This window comes from Berghia stephanieae, chromosome 1, assembly GCF_034508935.2.
Source record: "Berghia stephanieae isolate SIO BIC M18660-M18661 chromosome 1, UCSD_Bste_1.3, whole genome shotgun sequence".
Lineage (NCBI taxonomy): Eukaryota > Metazoa > Mollusca > Gastropoda > Nudibranchia > Aeolidiidae > Berghia > Berghia stephanieae.
Window position 1 is genome coordinate 97501892 of NC_088360.1, and position 11023 is coordinate 97512914.

The following is an 11023-nucleotide window of genomic DNA, read 5'->3' on the forward strand; positions in this document are numbered from 1 at the left end:
TCTTTCTTCCTCTTCTCTCTCTCTCTCTTCTCTCTCTTCTCCTCTTTCTTTCTCTCTCTCTCTCTCTCTCTCTCTCTCTCTCTCTCTCTCTCTCTCTCTCTCTCTCTTTATCTTTCTTTCTTCGACTCCCCCTCCCTTTTTCTCTCTCCCCTATCTCTTCCTCCTTTCCACCATCCCCCCTCACTCTTACGCACTCTCTGGAGAATTCAATTCTCTATTTCAGCCGTGGGTTGACTTTCTTACTTTTTTGGGTTTTTTTTTTGGATATCTATGATTTTTAAAATAATATTTCATTGACACTTATTGTTGATGGGTAATTTCATTTCTAATACTACTCTCACCTGTCATTTCATGGACCTCCAAGGCAAAGCACGATGAATATCTTAAATGTCCTTTTATCTATTTCTTGCAGGTTTCTCTTGACGAGTCTATGAAGGGGACAGCAAGTCGAAACAATTCCATCAACCTATCGAAATCGAGAACTGGCTCTCCCATGGGAATGAAAAAGACGCCTCAATCCAACACCACCTCTCCATTTACTCCAAGGAAATCAAATGAAGTGACCACTTTCAGCAGTAGTACCAGCTCTTCTCCACTCACCACTCCGAAATCTGCTTTACGTACCAGGCACTCTGTGGCTCCCTCGTCCGGTTTCAAGGAGCCTGGTCTGCCGTTGTCTGCAATCAGACCTGCTGGCTCTCTGCGTAGAAAGACATATTGTACACCGAAATCGAAAACTCCTGAACAGATGTTAGTTTGTGTGTCTGTAGTGTCCTATTTTATCTTGGCTAGATCCAGCCCTGTAACATGTCCGACAATTGTCAGATTCCGGACAACGTTGCCGCCGCAATCTTTTTACTCTTTTCATCATCATTTTATACTTTATCTTGGCATATTGACTTAGAACAGAGATGAACATTCTGTGAAAATTTTTCAGACTATGTTTTCGGCTCTTAGTTGCAGATCTGTAGATAATTGTTTTATATAACTTTCATAATTATAAATTATATTGATCATCTCTCTCTCTCTCTCTCTCTCTCTCTCTCTCTCTCTCTCTCTCTCTCTCTCTCTCTCTCTCTCTCTCTCTCTCTCTCTCTCTCTCTCTCTCTCTCTCTCTCTCTCTCTCTCTCTCTCTCTTTCTCTCTTTCTATTTTTTTCCTTCTCCATCTTCCTGGGTGGGGTTCCTGACCTCCCATAGTGGGCAGGGAGGTACATACTGTGTCTTCTATCCCCCTATATCTGTTTCCAACTTGCTTTCTGAGATTACTTGGTTTTGTCCTGGCCCTGGCCGGATACCCTGGCTGGGAGAGAAACAGTCAAATGTATAGTTAGTTTTGGGAGATGATATTTTTTCCCTTGTAAATCATCTTTCTGTTATGCACTGTATTATGCTTACATATTATATATGATTTGTAAACATTTGAGTGTATTCCTCTTAGTGGGGATCTGTGCTTGTGTCTAGATGAGACTTGGTGTGCTCTTGGAATGTACACCTGTTTACTATTTGAACCAATTCCTCTTTGTATTACCTTTTCTTGGGTGCTGTAATTGTAATTCTAGAAGTTTTTACTATCCCATTTTCTTCCTTTTTACTGGTGCTGATATTGCCTTAATGTGTTGCAAGCGCCGTAAAACCCTTGAAAGCAAAACATTCTCCATCTTCCTCTTTACTTTTACTCAAACAGTTGTCATCAATACCTTCTCATTTTCAGTTCGGATCTTTGTTCTGTTTATTGTTGTTCTATCGGATGATACAAACTGCTGTCTATATCCCATTTCTTTTCTCCACAAAATGTTACTCTCATTGCTTCAACGAGTATGGCATTTTCTTGTGCATAAAGACACTTTTTTATAAACTATGAAATCTATGACTTCTATTCCTTTGTTTATCATGCATTTTTTTTTTTTTAAATTCCCATAGGATCAGCATTCTCAAGAAAAGTCCCATGGTTGAAATGAAAAGAAGAAGATCCAGGCATGTGTCATCGCCAGGTAATGCAACATACCAACTGATTCTCCTTTAAATATTGAACTGTAATTTTATGAGACAACTGTAGGTTTAGAACATATGATATCCAAACTTCTTTGAAAAAAATCCATCCTCAAAAATTTCAGATTGTTTTCTTTTGTAAACAAGTAAAAACTATGGGTAAGTTTGTTACATTTTTTTTATTAAGAATGTTTTTTTTTTTTGTTATGTTAAAGTAAAATAAGTTCTCAGATGACAGCATTTATTCCTCTTCCAATTGCACTCTTCAAGCGTAGGTGGTTCCTTGGTCATTTATTTAGTGTTACTCCAATATTTGTCATTTCAGCATTGATGTTAACATAACATTGTTATTTTACCTCTTTACTTTGGTTTTCAGCAGTGCCCAAAGGGCAATACTTCAGGGATTTGATTACAAATGAGACAGAACGACTGATGAGCCTGTCAAATAAATGGAATGATATCGCAGCGAGTGAAGTTGGTCTCCATGAAGAAGGCAAGTCTTGTATATGATTTTAAAGATATTATCAAGTCTTCAAGTATTTATGTTTATTTTTACTTGACTTCTGAGTCTCTCACGTCTCTATTGAAGGATTGGGACGCCTTGGCTGCCCCCACCAGTTTGTGCTTAAGGTCCTTCCAAGATTGTCTATCAATGACTTAAGTTTTTGTAGATCTTCAGGTGTTTTTAAGGTCATTGGATGTCCTATAGATCCAAGGTTTTGATTTAAAAGAACAGATAGGGTAGTTATAGGTTGTGCTCTAAAAGAGTGCCCGCACTTTTTGGAATATGCTGTCATAGCTTTGATTGCTGGTATTGTTTTACCACCCCTTCGTGTGTTGCCTCTTTGTAACCTTTTAAAGGTTTATTACCAAAACTATCATATGCGCATATAGAGGTCAAATTGCAAAAATATTCTCAATTCTTTTTCAAAGGGTCATTTGATTTTAATCTGAGATCAATGATTTTATTTATTATATATTGATTTATTGTAATGCACATATCACACACAATTTTACTGGTATGTTCCATATATTAGAGGCCCATAGCTTAACCAGTTTAGTTCACATAAGTCCTATCAGCATCATCTGCACGAGAAAGCACATCCTATTTTTTTTAAGCTTGTTTAGGAATGTAATAGTCCTTCAGAGGCATTAAGGCCTTGGAGCTGGAGTTTATCTCATTTTCTATAGTATGAAATGGTCAATAGCATGGATAGGACACTAGTTTATCGGGAAGTACTTTCCACCAGATATAATAGAACCAGCTATCCAATCACTGCTGTGTGGTGAGGGGGGTTAGAAATAATCTCAACTGCAACCAGGATTGATCAAGGTCCCTTTGCGTGTGAAGTGAGTGCTCTACCAACTGAGCTATTGGACCTTCTCGTTTATTTTATATGTGTCTGTGCACCTTGTTTCTTGGTTTAAAAAAAAATATTCACTGTATTTAGATATGAAATGAATTTTATTTACTTTTTTATGTATTCACCTATATTTTCACCTAATCGGCCAGTGCTCGCAATGATGTTAAGTTATATTGTTACTTATTCATTGTCTTTAATCAATTAATCTAAAAATGATTTTATTTTTCTGTTTTCATCCAGTTCTTGGACAGATTCGCTCTACAGTAGGTAAAGCCTTACTGTTGATAGAGCAAAGGTTTAAGCAGTTTTCTGGGTTGGTGGACAATTATGTCTATAATTTGGGTGAGAAGGAAACCACACCCACTGATCTTCAAGGTTTTTGGGACATGATCTATTTTCAGGTTCGTTTCACTGTTAATAAGGAAATTATTTGCTGTGTGGTATCCCCCTCCTTCCCAAAGACTTCAGTCCTATTAACATCACTTTTCTCTCTCTCTCTCTTCTCTTCTCTTCTCTTCTCTTCTCTTGCTCTCTCAAATTTAAATGAACGCTCTTCAACAAGCCTGCACAATCATTGATGTCAGATTTGACACAAACTATTTTCGTTAATGTCACTTGTTGAACCTGTTGAACTATTTTGTTCTATTTCTGCTGAGGGTTGTTGAAAGATCAGTCATATGCTTGTCAGTTTAGGTTTATTTCTCATATTTTCTTCATTTTGTAACATGACTCAATAAGGAATTATACAGTTAGTTAGACAGTTTTAAAAATGTGTACAACTGCCTAGATTTTGTTATAAGATGCGACCTAATTATTCAAACATGATGTCACTTTGAGTTTGGAAATACTTTTTCTTTTACGCATAAAGTTTTTGATGGTTTTATATATTACAAATGCCTACTCCCAAATGTTTCGTCCCATCCATGCATGCTCATTGAAAGACAGCTAATGATTAAAAAATAAAATTGTCACAAACTTTTTAAAAACATATTAGTGTGAATATTTTATTTTTCATGCAGCTATATGAAACGTCGACCAAGATGCATAGCAATATATAATATATTTATAGAAAATGAGATACAACATTGATTTGAATGTCAATCGTTCTTCTTTGTCTCTGAATCAGGTGGAGGATGTCAACAATCAGTTCAAAGAATTGAAGGAGTTACAACAGTCAGGATGGCAAGTCAAGCCAAAGACACCCAAAGCTTCCACTCTCAATCTCAAGGTTTGGTTACAAATGAATTATTTTCTGTTCTGCTCATCTCAAACTCATAAATGACTCATACATTAATTCTTACAAATTTTTGGAGAGGGGACAAGTTAGTTCAATATATCAGATTTTCACCCCTTTGATTTTTATCAAGTTTGAAATAGAATAAAGCTGAGTTGTTTAGAAATGGAATTTTACTCTAATTGAACCACAGTGTATCAATTCTAATTCTAAAGCATTCATTAATATTTCACATATATATACACAGGGTGTCCTAAAAAAATGTATACACATCAAAGTAATTGTAAATATGGGATTTAATAAAGTGCAATTATTATTTTAAAACGCAGTGAAAAAAACAACACTAAAATGATACTTATAAATATTTTTACATTCATTTGTATAAGTTAAATTCTATTAAATTCCACGGTGTATTCATGTGTATACATTTTTTTGGGACACCCTGTATGTATATATATATTTCACCCCCCACCAAGGGTAAAGACAGGATTTCATTTTCTTCTTTTCATGCTTCAATTAAACTAAGAGTAAGTGTCTCAATACTGAGGCAATGCTTATTTTGCTTAATTGTCCCTTTTTTGTTGGCTTCAATCTTCACTCTTATTGTAAGTTTTGATCACTAAAAAATCAGAAATAAGACAATTATCCCGTCCCTTTATGCTCAGACAAGATTCTTGATTTGTGAGTACTAACAAAATTCTTTTAAAAGCATATTAGATTGATACATCTAACAGAATGTTTGACATGTCATACTGTTATCAATTTCTGCTGAGACCACCAATGGTTAAAATAAATTTTCAGACAATTTTGGAAAAGATGATTTACAGGCCTGTTATTACTAGTAATTTGAATTTTTTAAAAATGCCTTAGACTTCATGTAGTTTAGCAGACTTGCCTCTTAAATACAGATTAAATCCATGGCTGTGCATTCTAGTGGTATGATATAATACTCTCCTTTGGAATGGTAGGTCCCTGGTTCGAGTCCCTCTCTAAGCATATTCGAGCCTTTAGAGAAGGCTCTTTACTCACATTTTCTCACCAGTGTAATATCGCCTCACATACGTCATATTTTGTCCTGCAAGTTAAGGGTTACTGTTGGCTAGGGATCTCTTGTGATGTACTTTGAGCACGTTAAGTGGACAATGTGCTATGTAGATGCTCAAGTTTGCTTTGCAACGCAGATTGCGATAATAGGTAAAAAATATATTTAAAAATGAGCTTTTATATAGCGCAATATCCAAATGTGCTCAAAGCGCTTTACAGGGGCTCCCTGATCAACAGCAACACGTAACATGTAGAACGAGACATGACACCTGTTAGGTGATACTACAATTTTTTAGACAGAGACAACGCTGTTGACGGCCAGGTACTCATTTTACACCTGAGTACGGTGAGAGAATGTGACTCAACTATGTGCAGAGCGAGGCTCGAATCCAGGACCTTCCGATCCGAAAGCGAGTGTCATACCACTGTGATGATACTTTTCCGCGGATCAGCGGAAATCTGCGGTTTTCTTTCCTTTCCTCGGTTTTCCTCCTCAGATCCTCGATCCGCGGATATTTCCTTCATTTCCTCCTTTTACTTTTTTTTATATAATAAATCTTTAAAAATACCTCCTTTTTAAAAAAAAAATATATATTTAAAAAATTTCCTCCTTTTACTGGACTCCGGGCGTTTTAAAATTGTACTCAAAAGAGGTCATCCTGCCTACTTTCCTGTGGTGCAAGAATGTTCTAGGTGAGTTTTCCGTTTTTTCCGAGACTTTTCCTCCTTTTTGACTTTTTGTGAGTATCATCACTCATACCACTAGACCACATAGCCGCAATTCAAAAAAAGATTCCACACAATTTACATATATACATTTAAAAAATTTGTTTTTCAGAAGAAAATAACCAAAGGCAAGCCCATAGTCAAGGGAGTGAAATCAAACTTTGCTGCCTTCAGAGCAGAACTTCAGAAAAAGAAGGCTGCTAAAGCATCCTTGAAAGATGCTGAACAAGTTATCAATGAAATGTTTGTTGTTTAGTATTATTTTGGTTGTTGTATGATATGTGTTACATGTGACCAATCATCTCAAAATACTATTATATTGTGGTGAACAAGATGCCAAAAAGTAGTTTTAAAATAAAAGTTCAATAAAAATGTGAGATTTTAGTTTTTGTCACTTTAAGAAACTCTGTCTTTTATCTTCAGTTAATCACATAAATTTAACCCATTTTCATACAGTATAGCAGGGAAATTTCGAACATGCAGATCTCGAAATCATGGAAATCTCAAATATGTCTCAAATCCCCTTTTTAATTCCTCCCACGGTATTAGCAACATGAAAATCTCTTACACTACACTTCCAGAGGCCAACACGGAAATCTCCAACAAAATGGACATTTACTTTTGATAAAATTATTATGCCTATATTTGTATTAAACAGAAACGAAAGCTGCCATCATTCCCCGTGTAAAGTGTATTAGACTCAATGTGCCAGGCATGCATTTGTATGGAGTGAGTATGTATGCATGTGTGTTTTAGGGGAGGGCACATGCGATGCCATACTCTAATTCTAATGTGTACCAGTACCAATGAAAGGCAACCGAGGCAGTGCTAACCTGAAGCTGTTACTGTTACATGTTAAAGTCTAGCAATTAGGGTGGGAAGAATGTGATGAGAGATGTGTGAGGGAGATAAGTGAGGAGTGATGATACCAGATACGTAGGCAAAGAAGTTGCACGTTGAGTGTGTAATCAAGACTGCAGTGTGTTGGCTTTGTCTGAACTAAATGCTACACTTCATTATCATAGGTGGGGTCGTTTGACCTCCCTTGGTGGGGCAGGAGGTCACTTGATGTGTCTTCTATCCCCCTATATCTGTTTTCTGAGTTGCTTTCTGTCTTTGGAATGAGATTACTTGGTTTTGTCCTTGCTTCTGCCGGAGTCCTTGGCTGAGACTGAGAGGGAAACAGTCAAATATATAGTGTTAGTTTTGGGAGGTGATATATTTTCCTAGTAAGTCTTTTTCTGTTGTGTGCTGATCATTATATTTTTGTTTTGAAGATATATTGTAAACATTTGAGTGTTTTCCTCTTAGTAGGATCCTGTGCTGGTGTCTGGATGAGACTTTTAGGTGATTTCAAACTAAGTACATTGATGGTATGCTCTGGAAATCTACATCTGTTCCCTATTTGAACCAATTTCCCTTCGTCTTACTTTTTCTTTGGTGCTTTAATTGTAAATCTGGATATTGTTTTACTTTTTCATTTTCTTCCTTTTTACTGACCTAAATATGTTGCAAGCGCATCAAATCTCTGAAAAACAAAACATCATTATGATGAGACTTTATTCTTCAATTACTCTGTAAAATATTCAACACGGAAATCTCAGCAAATAGTCCTGGTCTCAGCTTATTTGAGATTTCCATGCTGCACTGTATTTTAGACTAAAATCAGTTTAGGGAATCGTAAACACCACAATATAAAACTGGTTTGAGGTGGTTAGTCACCAATGTGCATAGTTGATTTTAAAGTCCCGAGATGGTTATGAATATTATAGTTTAAATGCAGTTAAATTGCAATATATCAATAAAGATTTATTTTGCTCGCAATTTGTAAAAGTGAGCAACCTTCAGATCATATTCCATATTTTCTTTAATATATCTGCTCCCATAGCGGGCAGAGAGGTTCATACTGTGTCTTCTATCCCCTTATATCTGTTTTCCAACATGCTTTATGTCTTTGTCTTGGAATGAGATTACTTGGTTTTTTCCTGGCCCTGGATGGAGTCCTGGCTGGGACTGGGAGGGAAACAGTCAAATGCATAGTTATATTTTTGGGAGATGATATTTTTTTCCTTGTAAATCATCTCTCTGTTACCCATGTATTATTATATTTCTTATTTTTAATGTATAATGTAAGCATTTGAGTGTATTCCTCTTTGTTGGATTTTGTGCTTGTGTCCGAATGAGACTTATAGGTGATCTCAAACTAAGTACATTGGTAGTATGCTCTTGGAATCTACATCTGATCCCTATTTGTTCCCAGTTCCCCTTTGTCTTACTTTTTCTTGGATGCTTTAATTGTAATTCTAGGACTTTTTACTATCCCATTTTCTTCCTTTTTACTGCCGCTGATATAACCTAAATGTGTTGCAAGCGCGTAAAACCCTTAAAAACAAACAACATTAATATATCTGCGACAAATAAGCGCATCCTCCTGCTTCATAGATCTGGGTGGGTTTTTATTTGACTTTCCATAGCAAGCAGGAGGTCACTTGCTGCATCTTCAATCCCCCTATACCTGTTTTCCGTGTTTGCTTTCTGTCTTTGTCTTGGAATGGGATTACTTTGTTTTGTCCTGGTCCTGGCTGGAGTCCGTGGCTGTGAGGGAAACAGTCAAATGTATAGTTATTGTTTTGGGAGCTGTCCTTGTAAATCATCTATCTGTTGTGTACTAATCATTATATTTTTGTATCGAACATGTAAATATTTGAGTGTGTTCCTCTAGGTGGAATCCTGTGCTGGTCTCTGTATGAGACTTTTGGGTGATCTCAAACTAAGTACATTGACAATATGCTCTTGGAATCTAACTTTCTTCCTTTTCACTGTATCTGAAATGACCTAAATGCGTCACAAGGGCTGTAGAGCCCTTAAAATTATTTTTTAAAATCACGTTTCATAGACTGTCAATCTTTTTTGAAATGATCTAATTTTGCCTTTCATACACCATGAAGCAAATGTAAATGGCACAATGATTAGCAAAAGTTGAGCTTACAAATGTATAGAGGTATAGGAGACTTTTCACATCAAACTATATTGTGCTGTACAACAAGAGAAAGACCGTGGTTCTAGTTATTCTGATTTTGATTGAACAAAAAATTGAACTATGTCACAGCTTGAACAGCCCTCATTGTTATCCTATCGGCCAAGTGTCCTGATAAAATTAGAACTGTCCGGACTTAGCAACCTGGAAAAATTTAAAGGAAAAAAATTAGATTTTGTTTAGAAATGACTTTGCATGTTCCAGGATTATGCTTTTTTTTGACCAGCAAATTAAAACAATACAAGGAACAGGAAAACCTCTAAATTGTCTGCAGTTTTGGGTCATGACAGTATTTTGTGTTAGGATGTCTCGTTTTAACTCTTTGAAAAGTTGGTCGCTCTGTATTGTGTTCAGATATTTTGTCGTTACATCGCATCAGTGTGAGAATTAAATTTTATTTTTCATATGCTTTTATACAGGATTTTACCTTTGATGTTATGAAATGATTTTAAATTCTAAATATGTTATGAGTGGCATCTTCCAACTTCCTGTGGTGGGCGGAGAGGTCACTTTTGCTGTGTCTCCTAACCCCCTCTTTCTGTTTTTTTTTTTTTTTTCTATGTTGCTCTCTGTCTTTGTTCAGGATTGAGATAATTTTTTTTCCCTGGTCCTGGCAAGAATCCTTAGCTTGGAGGGAATCAATCAAATTTATTGTTTCTCAGTTGAGAGCAAATGGCAAATGATATTTTTTTCATTGTAAATCATCTCTCAGTTACGCTCTATTTTAGTTATTTCATTCTCTTCTTCTTCTAGGTTCCATGCCTGGTCCAGGCTTCGGATACTGCATGAATTATCTCTCTCCATTCCTCCCTGTCTCTTGCTTTTTCAAACAGCTCTTGGATTGTTAGGTTGGTGAAGCCCTTCAGTTGGTCTATGAGTGTTTTTCTTTGTCTCCCCCGGGCGCGTTTACCAGGTATTTTTCCACAACTTGCCAGGTATTCATTCTTATCTTTCCTTACTATGTGTCCGAAAAAGGATAGTTGTCGATCCACTATTAAGGGCATTAGTTTCCTTTGTTGGTATGTTTGTTTTAGCACTTCTTCGTTCGTTTTGTGTGCGGTATACGATATTCTCTGCATCCTTCTCAAGCACCACATTTCAAAAGCTTCAATGTTCTTTTTGTGTTTCTGCATTTGTAGTCCAGCTTTCGCATCCGTATAACAAGATTGGCCACACGTAGCACTTCAAGACTCGGAATCTAATCCCGAACGACATCTGTTTGTTTTTCAAAAATTAGTCATTAATGTATTATATTTTGAAAGCATTTGAGTGTACAGTATCCTTCATAATGGAATCCTTTGATTGTTCATGGATAGGACTTCTAGGTAATATCAAAATTGGCAGATTGATGGAATTGTCGTGGGATCCTATGTTCCTTATTTGAGCTAGTATTATTAGCATCGTAAAAACCCTAAAAACTAAACTAAGCCAAATTTGTTACCACCAAAATGTTCATGATTACAGGATTTTTGCATAAATATATTTTGTAATTGTTCTTTATTACTTTGTACCCTTTTTTATTAATCTCGCAACCTGGATGGGGTTCCTGACCTTCCATAGTGGGCAGGGAGGTACTTGCTGTGTCTTCTATCCCCCTGTGTCTTGTTTTCCAATTGCTTTCTGTCTTT

At 36.2% G+C, this 11023-nt stretch overlaps 1 protein-coding gene across 2 annotated transcripts in view; it reads left to right on the forward strand.

Moving 5' to 3' along the window:
- The window catches only part of LOC144962491 (uncharacterized), a 14416-nt gene extending 13666 nt beyond the window's left edge, over positions 1-750 (forward strand). Inside the window, exon 10 of one of the 2 annotated variants that reach the window (XM_078895483.1) lies at positions 413-750. The gene's annotated coding sequence lies outside the window, so the exon portion shown is untranslated. The remainder of the gene's footprint in view (positions 1-412) is intronic. The other variant, XM_078895482.1, reaches the window with a different exon arrangement.
- The last annotated feature ends 10273 nt before the right edge of the window (positions 751-11023 follow it).